The following is a 19213-nucleotide window of genomic DNA, read 5'->3' as shown; positions in this document are numbered from 1 at the left end:
CACATATTTCCCTCCCAAACCCCCCCCCCCCCCCCCCATCATGGTATATTTATTATTTATTTACTTACTTATTTACTTACTTAAAGAAAATCACCTGTGACAGGGAAACTACCCTTGCTAACTTCATGGAGTGCCCCCTAGTCCTTCTATTATCTGAAGGAGTAAATAACTGATTCACATTTACCCATTCTAGACTTCTAATGATTTTAAAGACCTCTATCATATCTCCCCTTGATAGACATATATTAATCACTCCGGGTGCAAAGAAAATAAAAACTTCATCCTGCTTTGAAATTAAACAGTTTTATCGAGCAACGAAAATTAACAACCTCATCCCCCTTGTCATAAAAATATGTAAATGAGTATAGTATATCCAGTCTTGTATTGCCCTGTTTGGTAAAGATTGAAGGTAATGATCTCCCTTTATTTCCAATCTCCCACATTCCTCTCAAGGTTGATTTGAAAAGTGATTGGTTTAGGGATAGAGTAGATATTAATATCCCAATTATTATATATTAGGTTTGGAATGTATAAAATTTCTGTTGCTCTAAACCAATATTTTGGATTTTCTGTTTAAATATCATATGTTGTTAATTTCAGAAAATGGATAAATAAACTATTAAAAAATTAATCACTCCGGAATGAAAATATCACAGTTTGAGTCACGGATGGGTATTATTTATAATGATTTTAGGAGGATGGCACCCAGAGCCCTCAAGCACACGTCCGTCCAGGCTCACCACATCACATGACCCCCTTCTGAGGTTTCTTCAGGGGATTAATGCACACAAGCATTGAAAGCAAGTAGGAGAAACCAGAGTTCCAGGTAAAAAACATATAGGGCAGAGATAGCAAGCATCAGCTGAAATATTGTATAGGACAGAGGCAAAATTATAGCAGTCCAAGTCAGAAAAGAAAAATTCATACTCAGCAGCAGTGAGAAATTACTACTTACCTGATAATTTCTTTTTCTTTAGGACAGTCAGATGAATCCAGAACAAGTGGGTTATGCACCTCTACCATCAGATAGAGGCGGAGCAAACTGACATCACAGTATATGTACCCCTGCAGTGACATCAGCCTGCCAGTATTCTTTTCAAAAGCAACTGTGGACAAACTAGCAAAACTTGATTAAACAGATAACCATTTCAATATTCAGCCAACAGGCCACACTAAGCTCAGTTAAGAATGTATTAACACTAGTCTAGGGACTGGACTAACACTTACCAGTAATCCCTGTAACACATAATCATGGAGGAGGACCATAATACAACCATTCAGCAGCCAAGGGAGGGAAGCTGGATTCATTTGACTGTCCCAAAGAAAAGGAAATTATCAGGTAAGCAGCAATTTCTCATTTCTTAGCGTCCAGTCAGATGAATCCAGAACAAGTGGGATGTACCCAAGCTACTCCCGAATAGGGCAGGAGGCTGCCCGCGGTCCAGTCAAAACTGTAAGCGCAAAGGCTGCATTCTCCTGGCCCTGCACATCCAGATGATAATTCCTGAGAAAAGTGTGTAAGGAGGACCACGTTGCAGCTCAGCAAATGTCGACAATAGACAAAAATCTAACTTCTGCCCATGATACTGCCTGAGCCCGAGTGGAATGAGCATGAACCTGACTAGGTAATGGCTTCTCAGAATCCACGTATGCAGTCGTGACTACCTCCTTAATCCAGTGAGCTATAGTAGCCTGCAAGGCTGGTTTTCCCTGTCTAGTACCAACTTCGGAAAAGGCTCTGTAAACTCCAAATACCTGTCAATATGCCTCTTGACATCTAAGGGTTGCAACAGACGATATTCCTCTGCATCTTTCTCTTTATCCAGAGACGGCAGGGAGATGATCTGATTCAAGTGAAACTCAGTGACCATCTTCGGTAAAAAGGAAGGAACATTACGCAGCTGAACCTGGAGTCACCTGGAGAAATGGCTCCCGGCAAGGCAAGTCCTGCAGTTGAGAAACCCTACGTGCAAATTGCCACCAGGAACACCGTTTTCAAAGTCAGCAACTACAGTGAGAGAGTGTGCAGCGGACTAAATGTAGGTCCTGCCAAAGAAATCCAAGACCAAATTAAGATTCCATAGGGGCACTGGAAACTGCAAAGAAGGATGAAGATATTTTACTCCTTTCATAAAATGGGCCACATCAGGATGAGCCGACATCAGGATGATTCCTTATAGATACAATTAGCAGCCCTCTCCCTGAAACAGGCGAGGGCTGCTAATTGTATCTATAAGGAATTAAGAGCAAACCTTTATTCAAGCCATCCTGAAAAAATTCCAAAATGAGCAGAATCTTGACCAAGGAAGAAAGAGCACCTCGATCCTCATAGCAGCTGTTGTGTGTCCCAGCCGTGGCAGGCCTGCGACCAGCCCTACTCACCCCTGATGTCCAGGTCCCGGACCTTCCTCTTTGGCAGCGGTAGGCAGCCGTCTACGCACTCGTGCTCCTACCATGTCCCCAGGTTCCTCCAGCTGCCCCGCAGCTTCCTCCGGTCCCAGTCGAGTCTCCCCACGTGCGCGGAGGGGAGATGCCGCCACCACGTAGTTCCAGTTACTTGCCCTTAAGTGCACGCCACTTGCCTTCCCTGACTTTAAAGGGGCTGTGGCGGGAAACCTTCCCATGGCCCCGGATGATGACGTTGCCGGACCCTGCTATTTAAGGCAGGCCCCGCCATCTGGTCTTTGCCTTGGCAACAGCTCTCCACGCTTCTTGTCGTGTTCTTAGTTGCTATTCTTTCGTGTTCCTGTTCCTGCTCCTGTGCTTGTCTGTTCCAGTCCTGATTTCCTGTTCCAGTTCCCGAGTTCCAGTACCAGTTTCCTGTTCCTGACCTTTGCCTGTTCCTGATTACCTTTTGGACGGATTCCTGGCTTTGACCCTTGCTTGTTCCTGACCACGCTTTGAACGGATTCCTGGCTTTGACCCTCGCTTATTCCTGACCATGCTTTGGACAGATTCCTGGCTCTGACCCTTGCTTGTTCCTGACCACGCTTTGGACGGATTTCTGGCTCTGACCCTTGCTTGCACATGACCTTGTCTCCAGCTGCCTTACCCTGACTTCAGCCTGTACGCGACCTTGTTTCCAGCCGCCTGCCCTAACTTCAACCTGTACTTGACCTTGTCTTCTGCCACTTGCCCTGACTTCAGCCTGAACTTGACTTTGCCTCCAGCTATCTGTTTGAACTTGACCTTTCTTAGGCTTTTGCCTACTTACAAGCCCAGACTTAACCTGTTCCTGTTCTCTAGCCTGCCTCAGCCTATCCAGGCTTCTGGTTCCAGGTCCTGTCTTGAACTCAGCTCCTTCGGACCCTGTGTCTCTGTTGCTTCCTGGCTCCCTGCCCTGAACATCTTCATCGGGATCAACCACGCGGAGGCCCACCTAAGACCAGCCGGCCCCGACACCCAAGGGCTCAACCTGCGTGGAACGAGGGCTGGTATTTGCGAAGCTCCAGTCGGCCTCCGCTTCCCGTTCTGCTCCACCTCCCGACGATGGGTACCCGTGGGGGCCTCCCCATGGGTAGCATCAACCGCAGCTTGGGCCAAGGGTCCACCTCCACAACACAGGCCTCAAATACTTGCCAAACTCGCACATAGGCCAAGGAGGTGGAGAACTTGTGACCACTTAGTAAGGTGGAAATCACTGCTGCAGAATATCCACGCTTCAGCAAGTGAGCACTTTCAAGGGCCATACCATAAGATAAAATTGAGTCGAATCTTCGTGAAGGACAGGACCCTGCTGCAACAGGTTTCCGTGCACTGGAAGTAGAAGAGGCAAAACCACCAGACACCTTTACAGATCTTCTTACCACGGGTGCCTGGGCCAATCTGGGCAACCAAAAGTACCAGACCTATATGGCATTCGATTCTTCAAATCAATCTTCCCAACATGGGCTATGGAGGAAAGGCATACAGCAACTTGTCTTCTGGCCACTCCTGCACTAAGGCATCGATCCCCAATGACTTCGGATCTCATCTGTGGCTGAAGAATCGTGGTACCTTCGTGTTGTACAGAGTTGCCAACAGATCTCAAATCAGTTGAAACACTTTGTCTGACAACACCCACTCTCCTGGGTCCAGACTCTCCCTGCTGAGAAAGTCTGCTCTTATGTTGTCCTTGCCTGCAACGTGCGAGGCTGAGATCATCTGGAGATGCACTGCTTCCCATTTCATAAGTTGATCTATTTCCAGTGACACTTGATTCTTGGTGCCTCCTTGCCCATTGATGTAAGCCACAATTGTGGCATTGTCCGACATTATGTGGACTGATCAACCTTGCAATCTGCCGCAGAACTGTAAACATGCCAACCGGATGGCTCTGGCTTCCAGCCGATTGATGTTCCAGAGAGATTCCACTGCACTCTAGCGCCCTCAGCTCCTGACAGTGAGCACCCTAACCAAGGAGACTTGCAGCCATTGTGAGTACTAGCCAGTCTGGTGGAGATAGGGAGACATCCTTCCGTAGATGAAACACCTGCAATCGGTAGGAAACCTCCATTGGCAGGTGGAGCTAAATCGATTGGTCCAGAGACTGTGGAGAGCGCTTAAGAGGATGCATTTGTGCCCTCACCCACGGTACCAATTCCAGGGTCACTGCCACTAAGCCAAGGATCTGCAGGTAAGCCCATACAGTCGGGCGCAGAGTTGATGACAAGAGGTTGATTTGAGCTAGCAACTTCTGAATCTGAGTCTCCGGCAGAAACACCTTGCCTTGCTGCGTGTCGAACTGAACTCCCAGGTATTCCAGTGACTGAGTAGGTCAAAGGCTGCTCTTGGCTAGATTCACCACCCAGCCAAGCTCTCACAACAGGGAAATCACCTTGTGAGTCACCAGGCAGCTCTCTTCCAGCGACTTGGCATGAATCAGCCAGTTGTCCAAATACAGGTGTACTAGTATTCCATCCTTTCTCAACGTCGCCACAACTACCACCATTACCTTGGAAAAGGTTCTGGGAGTGGTGGCCAGACCAAAGGGCAGCAACCAAAACTGAAAGTGGCATCCCAAAAATGCGAACTGCAGGACATGTTGATGTTCCAGTTGGACAGATCCAGAGAGGTCAGAAATTCCCCTGACTGAACTGCTATGATCACAGAGCGCAATGTTTCCATGCAAAAATGCTTCACTCGCAGATGATGACTGACACCTTTGAGGTCCAGGATGGGATGAAAGAAGCCCTCCTTCTTTGGCACAACAAAATAATTGGAATATCGCCCCATATTTTCTTGAGATGTGGGCACTGGGACCACAGCCCTCAACCTGAGGAGCCTTGCCAATGTATCCTCCACCACCTGCTTCTTCTGTGGGGAGTGGCAGAGGGACACCATGAACATGTCCCGAGGAATACTGCAAAACTCCAGCACATATTGTGCTCATATCACCTCCAGCACCCACTAATCTGATGTGATCTCGACCCACCTCTGATAAAAAAGAAAGAGGCGACCCCCTATCTCCTATTCCTGGGGGTGGGTCAGCAAACTTTCATTGGGAGGGTCAGGAAGGTCCACCACCTGAACCTGCGCCTCTTCTGGGCCGTCAGGAACGAAAGGCCTGAGACATACCGAAAGGCCTAGTCCTCTGAAAGGTTGCTCTGTTATAGAGTCAAAAATGCCTGGAACCTCTAGCACGACCTCGCAATGACAAGGGAGTGCTTACCAGTCTCTTATCTTCTGGCAAATGAGGAACTGGAGATTCGCTCCACCTACTGGTCATTTTCTCCAACTCGCTACCATATAAGAGCGAGCCATTAAAACTTGGTGAAATTAGCCTTGGGCTCTCATCGGCTGACCAATTTCTCAACCATAACTGACACCTGGCTGCCACAATTGAAGCCACCCCTCTGGCTGAAGTGCGGACCAAATCACAGCCCACATCAGCCAAAAAGGCAGCAGAAGGTTCCATAACTGATCTGGAATGTACCTCTCTCCTTGGAGAGAAGCAAACAAGAGTCACCAAGGAACAACAAGAAGCGATCTGTAAGGTCATTGCCATAGCTTCAAATGCCTGCTTAAGGATAGTCTCAATCTTTCTATCATGAGCATCCTTCAAGGCCATTCCTCCTTCGATGGGAAAAGTGGTCCACTTGGAGACTTCACACAGAAGTGCATCTACCTTCAGAAAATGAAAGCGCACTCTTATCACTGGATCCAGGGGGTAAAGGCCTTCCAAAATCTGACCCCCTTTGAAATTAGCCTCTGGAGCACCACACTCAAGATCAATGAATTCTTGAATGGCTTCCATCATGGGAAAAAACATGAGGCTTTGAGCAAAGAAACCAAAATAGGATTTCTCTGGCTCAGAAGTGGAATCTGCCCCAGGAATGCCAAGCATAGTCAAGGTCTGGGAAATCAAGGTTGACGATTCATCTTTATGAAAGAACCGCAACATTGTTCTATATGGTTCCAATCCGGGGGGGAATTTCCCCATCCTCAAAAGAGGCAGGATCTGCGTCATCATCCGTGCCATTCGGAACTCCAGCCAAAGGAGCTGCTGTTGTTAAAGGGGTACTCTGGTGCATAACAGAAGGCAAGATTCCCAACTGTGCCTCTGCCCTAGGAGCCTGGGCTACAGCCGAGGACTGTGCCCTGAAAAAACTCTATCCATGAAAAGTAGAAGCATCCAGACCAGGAGGCACCTGGTGAGTACTCACTGCGCTACCTTCCCCTGCTGAGGAACCAGTTAGGGGAGATTCAAAATCAGGTGTTCCACCTAAGATATCTTTTCCCAGACCCACATCCAATTGGGAAGAACCAGGCATAGTGAAATCAGAGGAAGACAATTCACACTGAGCCTCCAAACAGCGCTGGCACAATGCAGAGGGCACTCCTGGATGAGATGCCTGAATATGACAAGTAAAGGAGGACAAAGATGTTTCACTCCTTTTAGGAAAAGGGCCATATCAGGATGAGCTGACAAGAATCCACCATTCACCTGACCTCTGAAACAGGCAAAAACCACTACTTATACCTTTAAGGAATTAAGTGCCAAGCCTTTATTCAAGCCACTCTGCAAAAATTCCAAAATGAGCGGGATCTTGACCAAAAAAGGAAGAGTGCCTTATTCCTCACACAAGGCCTCAAACACTCATCAAACCAGCACACAGGCAAAGGAAGTGGAGCAATCGACCCCTGTGCACCAGAAGCCAACAGAGGCCACTGCAAATCCGCATACTACAGTCTCCTGGGCCAATCTGGAGCAATTAAGGGCTCCATCCCTTTATGGCACTCAATCCTTTGGACTAATCTGCCCAACATGGGCCATGGAAGAAAGGCGTACAGCAACTTGTCTTCTAGCCACTCCTGCACCAAGGCATCAATCTACAATGACTTTAGAACTCTCCCGTGACTGAAGAATCGTAGAACTTTCGCATTGCGAGAAGTTGCCAGCAGGTCTAGAAACGGGAGACCCCAGCAATCCAGAATCAAATGAAATACCTCGTTTGATAGCACCCATTCTCCTGGGTACAGACTTTCACTACTGAGAAAGTCTGCTCTTACATCGTCTTTTCCTGCTATATGTAAGGCTGAGATCATTTAGGGATGTAGTTGAGACCATTTCATAAGTTGATTTATCTCCTGTGACACTTGTTGGCTCTTGGTTCCTTCCTGCTGATTTACGTAAGCCACAATTGTTGAGTTGTCCGACATTTTCCAGACCGCACGACCCTGCAGCCTGTCGCCAAACTGCAAACATGCCGTTGGACTGCTCTGGCTTCAAAACTATTGATGTTCCAGAGAGACTCTTCTGCATCCCAGTGCCCTTGCGCTGTCAGCTCCTGACAGTGAGCTCCCCAACCATGGAGACTCGCATCTGTCATCAGTACTAGCCAGACTGGTGGTGCTAAGGAAATTCCTTTCCTTAGATGATCTGGCTGTAACCACCTCTGCAGTCGGGAGGAGACCTCCATTGGCAGGTGGAGCCAAACTGAATAGTCCAGAGACTGCAGGTTCCACCAAGACAACAAGAAGCGCTGAAGAGGACGCATATGGGCTCTTGCCCATGGTACTACTTCTAGGGCTGCCACCATTAAACCAAGTACCTGCAGTTAGGGCCACATGGTCAGGCGCAGAGTGCTTATCAATAGACATAGCCATGCCATCAACTTCTCAATATGAGCTTCCGGCAGGAAAACCTTGCCCTGGTTTGTATTGAACTGAACCCCAAGGCATTCCAATGACTGAGCAGGCTGAAGACTGCTCTTGGCCAGGTTCACCACCCAACCGAGCTCCTGCAACAGGGAGATCATCTTGTGGGTCACCAGGCGGCTCTCTTCCAGCAACTTGGCTCGAATCAGCCAGTCGTCCAAATATGGGTTTACAAGGATCCCATCCTTTTTCAATTCTTTTTTTATATAATCTAAATTTTTTATTGATGGTCAGTAAGCAAAACAAACAATAAAATAAACAAATAGAAAATATGATACAATGACTGACTCATTTTCACGTAAACCAACAAAACCCTACCCCCTCACCCCCCTCTACCTGCAATCACAACCAACAAGAGATGGCTGTGCTAACCATGTACCATAATACTATAATCCAATAGATAACAGAGTCAACCTGTAAGAGATACAGTTATACAAAAGAAAAGAGCACTATTCATTATTGACATATAGAATTACCCAATTCAATTTTTATGTTATTAGTTATTTACGTTATAATGTATTTCTCACCCCTTGTTTTATGTAAACCGACATGATACGAACTCCGTGAATGCCGGTATAGAAAAATACAAACAAATAAATAAATAAATAAATAAATAAAGGAGTATAGTCTCGAAATGGCTGCTCAAGATCAGGCAAAACAAATAATATCGACCCAATCAAGGAGATGAAAATTCTAATGCATGCCACCAAAATAATTCTCCACCCATACTGCAAAGGCAGTAAAATAGGCCCAAGAGTAGATCAAAAAGAAATAGTAAGAAACAGAACATACAGGCCGATACAGTAAGGAGCGGTAGGAAGAGCTGCGTTAGTGCCGGGCGCACCCGCGTTTGCTGCACACACAGTCCGGCTCACCTACCGCTCGATACTGTATTAAAATCGCATGCAAATTCAAGCCGCGTCCAACACGCGTCCAACGCGCGTCCATGAAGCGCAATCCATTTTACTGTATAGGCGCTTTATACAGCACCTATACAGTATCCTGGGTGCGCTGGTACCTGTCATTTCAAATGTCATTTCAAATGACATTTGAATGCCTTAAAGGCACCAGGAAGTGGATCCCAACTTTAACCAAAGAAAACCTAAAAACCTAAAGTCCCCTCCTCCCAAAGCAACTCGACATGTAAAATATGTAAAACCTAAAATCCCCTCCTCCCGAAGCGACTCAACATGTAAAATATGTGAATAAGTGTAACCAACTTACTTTTTGTTTCTTTTTCAGCCCTTTCAGCCTTCTCTGCCGTCCTCCGGAGGGGGCAGCCGGCGGGGGCAGCCGGCAGCGAAAGCGGCTTCCAGCGGCTCCCGCCGGCGAAGACGGACAAACGCACGCCCGTATTGCACGGGCGCTCAAGCCAGCAAAATCACATGGACGGGCGTGCGTGACGTACGCCGTGACGTCACGCACGCGCGTTCATGTGCTTTCATTGGCTTGAGCACCCGTCAATTTGGGCGCTCTAGCCAGCAAAGCGCATGACGTCATGGCATACGCTTCGCTGGCTAGAGCGCTCAAGCCAGCGAAGCACATGACGTCACGGTGTACGTTCATACGTTTCGCTGGCTAGAGCGCCCAAATTGACGGGCGCTCAAGCCAGCGAAAGCACATGAACAGGAGTGTGTGACGTCACAGCGTACGTCATGCACGCCCGTCCATGTGCTTTCGCTGGCTTGAGCGCCCATGCACTACGGGCGTGCGTTCGTCCGTCTTTGCCGGCGGGGGCCGCTTTCGCCGCCGGCTGCCCCCTCCGGAGGACGGCAGAGAAGGCTGAAAGGGTTGAAAAAGAAACAAAAAGTAAGTTGGTTACACTTATTCACATATTTTACATGTTGAGTCGCTTCGGGAGGAGGGGATTTTAGGTTTTTAGGTTTTCTTTTGGGGGAAAGTTTGCCGTCTACCCTTACCCCTGCCTCTAACGCAGATCTAACGTAGATCTAACGTAGATCTAACGTAGATCTCTTGACACAGATCCTTTATTGCTTACTATGTAAATATTCACTGTAAATGCGTTTTACTATGTAAATATTCCTGTCCCTTTTCTCTTTTCTCCTCCTATCCCAGTTGGTAATTTCCTTGTTCATTGTAACTATTATTTTCTGCACCAGTTCAATTACCCTAGTTCTATGTTTATTACACGACTTGTTAAATGTAAACCGACTTGATGCAACCTTTGGTCGTGAAAGCCGGTATAGAAATTAATAAATAAATAAAAATAAATAAATCTTTGAGAATACTTTTTTTTTTAGTAAGCTTTCAGTGACTGTAACACTGTTTGGTGTCTGCCTGCCATTACTTTCAAAAGTTAATAGTAACAAGCTGTGATTATTCATTCAAATCACCAAATATTTGTATAATTTAAAGTTAGGTGAATCAAGCCTATTGTTTTAATCTGGAACCTGGAATAAAATTAATTTGCCCAAGCTCACAGATAGGACAGAGGGGAGTCTAAAACTGATGTAGCTAGGATCTTGTGTTTAGGAGTACAGGGTCCCCAAGTATGCTGGAGGAATAAGTTGAGCCCACAATGAACATTTTATTGGATCTAATGACATTACTTATTCTCGCCTGTGGCCTCATCTCTATATTACTCCTTTCACCTCTCCCTTCCCTCTGCCATTCAACCTTCATTTCAACTTCTTTTGCCACTCTCTGCACTCTCCTACTCCCTTGTCCCCTTCCTCTTTCGCTGCTCTTCTTTCTGACTTACCCATCTTTATCTAATCACTTTCCCTTCATTTCATAGAATAACATGTGAATGACAGATTTATACCAAGATGTAATGCATATTTTGTATTTGTTAGTTACAGACCTTACAGCTTGATCAAATACTACCAAGTGCACTGGATGAGAATACATGCTTTGACAGAAAGATACATTATCACAGACTTGTTTTTATATTACACCCCAGTAGCTATTTTCAATTGCAATAAAAGTCCCGGAGAGTGGGCATTCCTAAGTTTTAATTATTGAACTGGGAGTGTAATTGAGCCACATAGTAATTTATTTTGGGACAGAAGACAACTTCACGCTAGATCGTATTACTAAATATTTTTATAGGTCATAATTGTGTACAAAATACAAACCTCTAAGTTTTTAGATTAGCGTAGAGCAGCACTTAACTGCACTCTACTTTTGGTTTCCTGATGCCCTCTGGTGTAATTAGTTTCACATTGCTGCTGCAGGTTATCTGATCTGGTGAAACAGTGTCGTTTTGTTTGCTTCTAATTGTTTGTACAAGACTATAACTATATACATACGTCCAACATTATCCTGAAAATATGTCGGGTGATTCCACTTTTATGCTGCCTCCATCTCAATGCCACTTCTTGAATATTTCAGATTTCTAAGTCTCGTTAATGTTAAAGCTAAGGGGTTACTATTGGTGCAGCCTAAGGAAGCATGGGAGTTGTAGGAAGCAGGCATCATGGGAATTGTAGTAGAGGAAGTATTTCCGGTAATGGCTGCCTCCATGCAGGTAATGTGTAGGATTCCTTTGCTCTGCAGAATAAGTTCTCTATGTGATATTTTGGGGGCTGCTTAATTGGCGATTGGATATATAACTTCATTAGATTTCGATATAACTTTTGTGATTTTATTTTATAAATGTGTTTTTTTTCCAAGTATGTTTTTATAGGAAGTACTTTGCTTGCTTTTTTTCACTCTACTGTTGTTTGGTTTTATACTAATATTTCCTATTTCGTGAGAAGCCTCAATAATGTCATGGCAAATTATCGTTTCTTGTTTTACATTTTGTGCTTTAAGGCATTAATGTGTTTTGATTTTCATAAATTTTAGGATTAGGTAACAGTTTAAAGGACTGTATGGAATAACGTGTAAATTGCATTGTTTTATATAGAATGAATAGTTTCATATCCATTATATAATATAAATAAAATACTCAGTGTTGTAGTACAGTATTTACTCCCAGTGTTGTATTTCTTTTATTACCAAGTGGCATTTAATTACCAGCCTCCCAATCTTCAGGAAAAGACTTAAGACCTGGCTGTTCAAAAAAGCATTCCCGGACACTGATTAACCCTTGCAGCCTGTTGAACTACCTCCCATTGTAAAAATGTTAATTTAATGTAAATATCTTTATCTAATGTTATCCTCTCCCTTTCTTCTCTACTCCCAGTTCTAGTACCTTGTTATTTGTAACTGCTTCCTCCTCACTAAAAGGTTACTCATTTGTTCTTTGTACACCCCTGTTCTATGTAAACCGGCATGATGTGATTGTATCATGAATGCCGGTATATAAAAATTTTAAATAAATAAATAAATAAAATCTAAGAATGTTTTGTAGTTGCTGAAAATTTAAATGTGGATGATTGCCATAATTTCGTAAGTATATAGCTGGGGAAAAAAGAGGATGCTGAAGAAAGGCGCAGCATACCTCTTGCCGGCATGAGTATGAATGTTTGCACCGATACTGTGCACCTCCTGTGCTACTTTTCCAGCAATGGGGAGAAATATGATGTGTTTGCTGCTGTGCCTCTTGCTCGTCTTCAGTGGCAGAGATGTTCACTGGTGCCATGGTTCAGCCCCCATGGCATTACTGCTCCTTTTTTTTTTGGGGGGGGGGGGGGGAGCTGCTGCCGCCGCTGTCGCTGTCTCTGTGCTTTTTTGGGGGGTTTCTTTTCAAAACCCTGAAAAGAGTTTTCTGTTTTGAATACAAAATTAATGTTCTCAGTACAAATTTTGATTTTATTCCACCCTTCAGAAAATAGCTTCATCCTTTTTGTTGATTTTAATTGGGTAAATTTGTGAATACAGTTTCTTGCACTGTAACTTTTAAATAAACTTAGATCAATATAAAAAAACAATCTTCACGAAAAAAAAAGTCAAGCAAAAGTATGGCTTTATGATTTGCCCAGAACATGTTACTGTTAGAAACCATGGTGCCTGCCATAAATATTAAAAAATAATAACTTTACGTGTCATGAATATAAAAAGCTTATGGTATGTCATTATATTTGAAGGATCCTCTTTTCCTGCCTTTCTAACATTTGAAGGAGTTCAGTTATGCATAGGCATAGCTATAAGCAGTGGTGATTTTGTCCCAGATCACTGCCAGGCTGAAACCTTTTTTAACTTGCTTTCTTTTGCCCATTGGGAGAAAGTGGAAGTTGGAGGCATGACCCAGTACTTTTTTTTTTTTTTTAACGTTTGCCATAACATTGAAAACAGTTTTAGGTTGTAGAGAGAGTTTTCAGAAATTCAGCAGCTATATCTGGTGATTGGAAATTATGTTGTTTGTTGTTATACCAAACCCTAAGCTTCACTGGGTATTGTAGGGCAAATTTAATTTTCTGCTGATAAAGCTGGGAACAAATTGATGAAAATCCCCTACGCAATTCAGATACTCTAGCAGAGTAGTCTTGAAAAATGCGGATGTTATGTTTCCCATAGCAGAGGTTTTGTTTGCGCCTATTCCAGATTTCATTCTTGTGAATAAAGCTTAGAAATTTTGCTATGACCAGGCATGGTCGGGTGAGCTCTGTCTTTTTTGCTCCCAATCTGTGTGCCCTTTCTATTTTAAAAGAGCTTTTAAGTTCCCGTAGGCCTAAGGCATCCGGGAGCCACTGTTCTAACTCCCAGAGGTTTTTCTTCTATCTCTTCAGGGAAGCCCAGAAAACGTAGGTTAACTCTGCACTCCCTATTCTCAAGATCATCTACTTTGTCTAGGAGCTGGGTCAGTAGTTTCCCCTGATTTTCAGCCTTGGACTCTGCCCTGATAGCCTCATCCTCCAGGGCAGATATCCTGCCTTCAGCATGCTCAATGCGGGGAGAGAGTTCAGCTATTGCTGATTGAACTTCTCCAAGCTGTGCTGTCAACCCCACTAATTTCTCGTCCAGGGCTGCTTTAATGATCTGCTCGATAGCAGGAAGTGTGAGCCCTGCCGACATTGAATTCCCGGCGGTTTCGCCTGCGGCGGCCATTTTAACTTCAGGGCCCCGTGCTTTTTCTGTGTCTTTTTTAGCGGATTTTGAGGCCATGGGGAGGGGGGGAGCGTCTTGTTCATATATCGGGCAATGGACAAAGGAACTTACGGTCTCTCAATTTTGATAGGTTTTGGAGCCTTAATTTTGGGGTAGGTGCGCGCTGATGGAGCCAGGCACTTGGAGCTCAGGGGTTTCCGTCCTCCCTGGCTCACCACATCACGTGACCTCCCCAGTACTGTTTTTGTTAGAAAATTACCACTAGCTCTAAGTCTGCCAAAAGAGCAAAGTAACAGTCCCAACCCCAGCAGAAAGAGTAAGTTCATTTAAGCTATCCAGGGGGAGAAAAACTGTAGCTATGTGCCCTGACCTCTTGTCTTCCCTTCTCCCACTCTTCCTTCCCCCCCCCCCCCCCCCCCCCCCCCCCCAGATGCAGAGGCAACAACTTATATTTACATTTTTGCATTGTCAAAGGGAAAGCAAGTTAAGAAAAACTGCGTATATATAAATAATTTATTAGAATTATGCAAATCTCAATCAGATTGTATAAAGTCTTATGCATAAAATGTTAGAGAATTATTTGCTTTCTTGTTCAATTCTTGCACTTTTTGAGGAGTACTGTATATACTCATGTATAAGTCTTAAAAACTGTCCTTAAAATCACAGTAGTCTTATCCACAGGTCAAGCTACAAAGTGTTGGTATGATGGCACTTGCGCAGGCACGTCCTCCCCCCCCCCCCCCCCCCTTACCAAGCCATGGTCTGATTGGCGCACTTAGAACCACGTAGTTCAAAGCGCGCCACTGGGACCCTGTGGGGAAGAGGGAGGACGTGCCGAACGGACTGCAAGTTCGTTATCATCCTCATAGCAGCAACAAGGGATCCGGAGGCGTTGTGGGAGAGAAGCTGACCTACTGCTACATTGGGGGACCGCAGGGTAGGAGGAAGGATATTCCTGAGCAAATGCAAGTGATATCCTTGTCCAGATAGCAGCGGGTGAGTTAAGGAATCGGGAGGGGGGAAGGATTCAAACAAGAGGGGCAGCCATGGGGGAGGGAGGGAAGGATTCAGACAACAGGGACAGCCATTAGAATAATTTATTTTATTTATTTAAAATCTTTTCTATACCGTCGTTAAGTTATTTACCATCACAACGGTTTACAGAAAGGCACATAAAGTAATGTTGGGAATTGTATAGAGTAATACATTCTATTAAAAGTGCCATTAAGACATTTCATTTTTTTTCTAACAATTTTTCTCATTTTATCAAAGTTTCCCTTTTGAAAGTTTAGCACGAGAGCCTTGGATTTGCACACTGTTCCTCTTCCAGTCATTAAATCAGATTTGATCATATTATGATCACTATTGCCAAGCGGTCCCACCACCGTTACCTCTCTCACCAAGTCCTATGCTTCACTGAGAATTAGATCTAAAATTGCTCCCTCTCTCGTCTATTCCTGAACCAATTGCTCCATAAAGCTATCATTTATTCCATCCAGGAACTTTCTCTCTCTAGCGTGTCCCGATGATACATTTACCCAGTCAATATTGGGGTAATTGAAGTCTCCCATTATTACTGCACTACCAATTTGGTTAGCTTCCCTAATTTCTCTTACCATTTCACTGTCAGTCTCACCATCTTGACCAGGTGGACGGTAGTATACCCCTATCACTATAGTCTTCCCCGACACACAAGGGATTTCTACCCATAAAGATTCAATTTTGTATTTAGTCTCATGCAGGATGTTTATCATGTTGGACTCTATGCCATCCCGGACATAAAGCGCCACACCTCCTCCCGGGTGCTCCTGTCTGTCATTGCGATATAATTTGTACCTCGGTATAGCACTGTCCCATTGGTTATCCTCTTTCCACCATGTCTCTGAGATGCCAATTATGTCTGTCATCATTCACTGCTATACATTCTAATTCTCCCATCTTACTTCTTAGACTTCTGGCATTAGCATACAGACATTTCAAAGTTTGTTTTTTGTTTGTATTTTCGTTCTGCTTTTTAATTGATAGGGATAAGTTAGAATTTTTTAGCTCAGGTGAGTTTTTTTAGTTACAGGCACTTGGACTATTTTTCTAATTATTGGAACCACACTGTTGGGATGCCCTAATTCTAATGCATCATTAGTATCCTTTGAAGATACCTCTCTCCGAACCATGCGCTGCTGAACGACTGTCGGCTTTCCCCTTTGGGGCAGAGTGTTATGGCATCTGTAGGGAAAAAAGAGACACAGAGAAAAACATAGAAAAGACAAGTTAGTTAGGCCTCGTTGGTTTGCTGAGGCAGCTCGGCAGTCACACAATGACATCGTACCCTCAGGAAAATGAGCGCTGAGAAGAAAAAAAGAGCATCTTACATCACATCACTGAAACTGAAGGTTATAGAACGTGCAAAGGAGGCCAATAATTGTGTAGCTGCAAGAGAATTTGACAGAAACTTCCTAAAGAGCTTGATGAAAAGATATGTTCGTTCTGCAAATTCATTATTCAGCAGCGAATGAAGAATAATTATGATATGAATAACATTGGTAATATGAATGAAACACCAATCACATTTGATATGCCTGGCAATAGCACTGTAGCTGGTGGGACCATACTTGAAAAAAAACAACTGGTCACAGAAAGACCTATTTCACAGTGGCCCTGTCTTGCCTGACAGATGGGCACAGAACTGCATCCGTTGGTAATATTCAAGAGGAAAATGATGCTGAAGCACCTACAAATTCCAGCAGGTGTAGTTGTTCGGGTTCATCCTAAAGGCTGGATGGATGAGGGAATGAAATAGTGGCTGTGCGATGTGAGGGGTAGGCGACCAGGCACGGGGCTAAGGAAACAACTATCACTATTGGTGTGGGATATGTTCCGTGCACATATAACAGAGGATGTGAAGGACGATGCAAGAAAATGGCAATCACATTAGCAGTGATTCCAGGAGGTCTGACACTGCTCCAGCCGTTAGATGTGTGTCTCAAAAAGCCTTTCAAGGATTAATTGTGGTATATGTAGCAACAATGGATGTGTTCTGGTAAAGGAAAGTTAACGAAAGAAGGGAACCTGATAAAACCAGACATTGATTTGATAGCGAAATGGGTAAAGGATGCTTGGGAGCCAATTCCACCAGAAATAGTCAAAAAGTCATTCCTGCAATGCTATGGATGGATCAGAAGATGATGCCAACTGTGAAGACAAAGACAAATCGACATCGGCTGATGATTCAACAGATGGAGACAGCGAAGACAACATTTACGCTGATGGCATCACAGAAGGACAGTTCTACGATTTATTCGGACATTCTGATGATGAAGAATCGGACTTGAATAAAAGAGAAGGATTCAAACAGCAGGGACAGCCATGGAGGGAAGGAAGGATTAATTCAGCAGGGACATTTTCTTAAGTTGTTAAATGATGTTTCTTATGCGACACTTTATTCTGCATCTAAAAAATACATAAAAGCGATTTTCTTAAGTTATCGGTTTGTTTCTTAGTATAATTTCACCATTTCATAAGCCCCCTAGGTTTTACCCTTGACATCCATGGGTGGTAGATAAATCTTGATTTTTGGGGCCCAAAAAATAACCTCGCCTTATACATGAGATTGACTTATACACGAGTATATATGGTAACTTCCTTTTCAATCGAAGGTGCTCCCTGCCAAACCTATGTACTTAAAAACCTTCAAACAACAGCCTAATTGTTGTTCATTCCAGTTAAAGACCTGGAATGATTTTTTTTTCCCCATCTCAATAAGATCTAGGAGACAGATTTTCTAGTCACACATTTTAATGGTAAAAAATGCTTGTTTTGTGTCCATTGTACTAAAATTAGAAGAAAAAGTCAATAGACAAGTTGTAGGTGATATTCTTTATTATTGAACTAATTAATACATTGATTAGCTTCCTTATTCTACTACACTAGTAGGTTGTCGCCACCTACTAGCAGATAGAGATAGAGGACACACCTTTTTTCAATGACATTATCACTAGGCATATAGACTGGTGCTGCACTGGGAAATAGTATTTCTCTGTGTCCAGCAGATGGCAGAAATGCTGATCTGCTGTAGTAGGATTTTGTCACTCCCAGGGTCCCGGTTCCTGGTGGAGCAGGATTTCAACTCCTAGGGCATCTATTTTTTAGATTGTTCTCCTAATGCAGCAGGCCCAGATCATAGCTCCCAGGATTTCCTTCGGGGCCTGGTTTAGCAAAGACCTGGATCATGACTCCCAAGGTCCCTCATGGGCCAGGTTTAGCAACATTAGGTCAGTGATTCCCAGGTTTCCTTATGGGCATGGCCGAGCAACATCAGGTAAGTGTCTCCCAGATTCCCTAATAGGCCTCATTGAACAGTATCTGGTAAGCAACTCTTTAAGTTCCCATTTCGGCCTGGCTGAACAGTTCCCAGGCTTCTCTTTGGGCATGGTTGAGTAGGGGCGTTCTGGTAGGGGAGGTCTTTGGCAGGTCCCCCTCTACCTCAGACTTGTGGGTGTGGGCTTCCCCTTCTTCCTTCAAGCACTTTCTCTCCCCTCCCTCTCCTTGTGTTTAATTCTCATACCTCTGGACTAAATGGCTAGGCAGCAGCAGTAAAGCTGTTTTTTAGGGGGAAAAAAACCCAGCTATGGTCCTTTAATGTCTGCCACAACAGAGAGCTTACAGAGCTGTGGCCAGAGAAGAGCCTTCTCCTTTTGGGAGACCCTTTGAGCAGGTGTAAGTATTCAGTTGTGGTGGGATCCGCAATTGTTGGAATTTGGCCTGCCCTTATAAAGTCAAACACCTCCATCCTCCCCCCCCCCCCACCCCCCCCCCCCCCCCCCCCCCCCCCCCCCCCCGACATATGTTTGGACAGAGGTCGCTGCTGTTTTGGATCAATGAGTTCTTAGTGGAAGATCTCCATAGCCTGATGGGACTGCTTTTGATGGCAGGTTCTGTGGCTATTCAAAGAGAGCTGGAACTTTCAGTTGTTTATCCCTCAAGGCAAAGAGAAGCAGACAGCCCTGCTAACTTTGCAGTTCGCATTGACAATGCCAGCCACTAGCTTGAGGTATCCCATGTGTCCTCATATTTGCTGCTTGTTCTGCTACCATTAGAGGGCAGCGAAGCTCTTTCATGCATG

General features: G+C 44.5%; 2 protein-coding genes across 3 annotated transcripts in view; one reads left to right on the top strand and one right to left on the bottom strand.

The window, feature by feature from the left end:
- The window catches only part of ELMOD1 (ELMO domain containing 1), a 338352-nt gene extending 326822 nt beyond the window's left edge, over positions 1-11530 (bottom strand). The window contains exon 1 of one of the 2 annotated variants that reach the window (XM_029602451.1): positions 11238-11530. The gene's annotated coding sequence lies outside the window, so the exon portion shown is untranslated. The remainder of the gene's footprint in view (positions 1-11237) is intronic. The other variant, XM_029602452.1, reaches the window with a different exon arrangement.
- Positions 11505-19213, top strand: part of ALKBH8 (alkB homolog 8, tRNA methyltransferase) — a 164925-nt gene continuing 157216 nt past the window's right edge. The window contains exon 1 of the mRNA XM_029602449.1: positions 11505-11629. The gene's annotated coding sequence lies outside the window, so the exon portion shown is untranslated. The remainder of the gene's footprint in view (positions 11630-19213) is intronic.

This window comes from Rhinatrema bivittatum, chromosome 5 (genome assembly GCF_901001135.1).
Source record: "Rhinatrema bivittatum chromosome 5, aRhiBiv1.1, whole genome shotgun sequence".
Classification (NCBI taxonomy): Eukaryota; Metazoa; Chordata; class Amphibia; order Gymnophiona; family Rhinatrematidae; genus Rhinatrema; species Rhinatrema bivittatum.
This window is presented reverse-complemented; position numbering and strand designations above follow the sequence as displayed.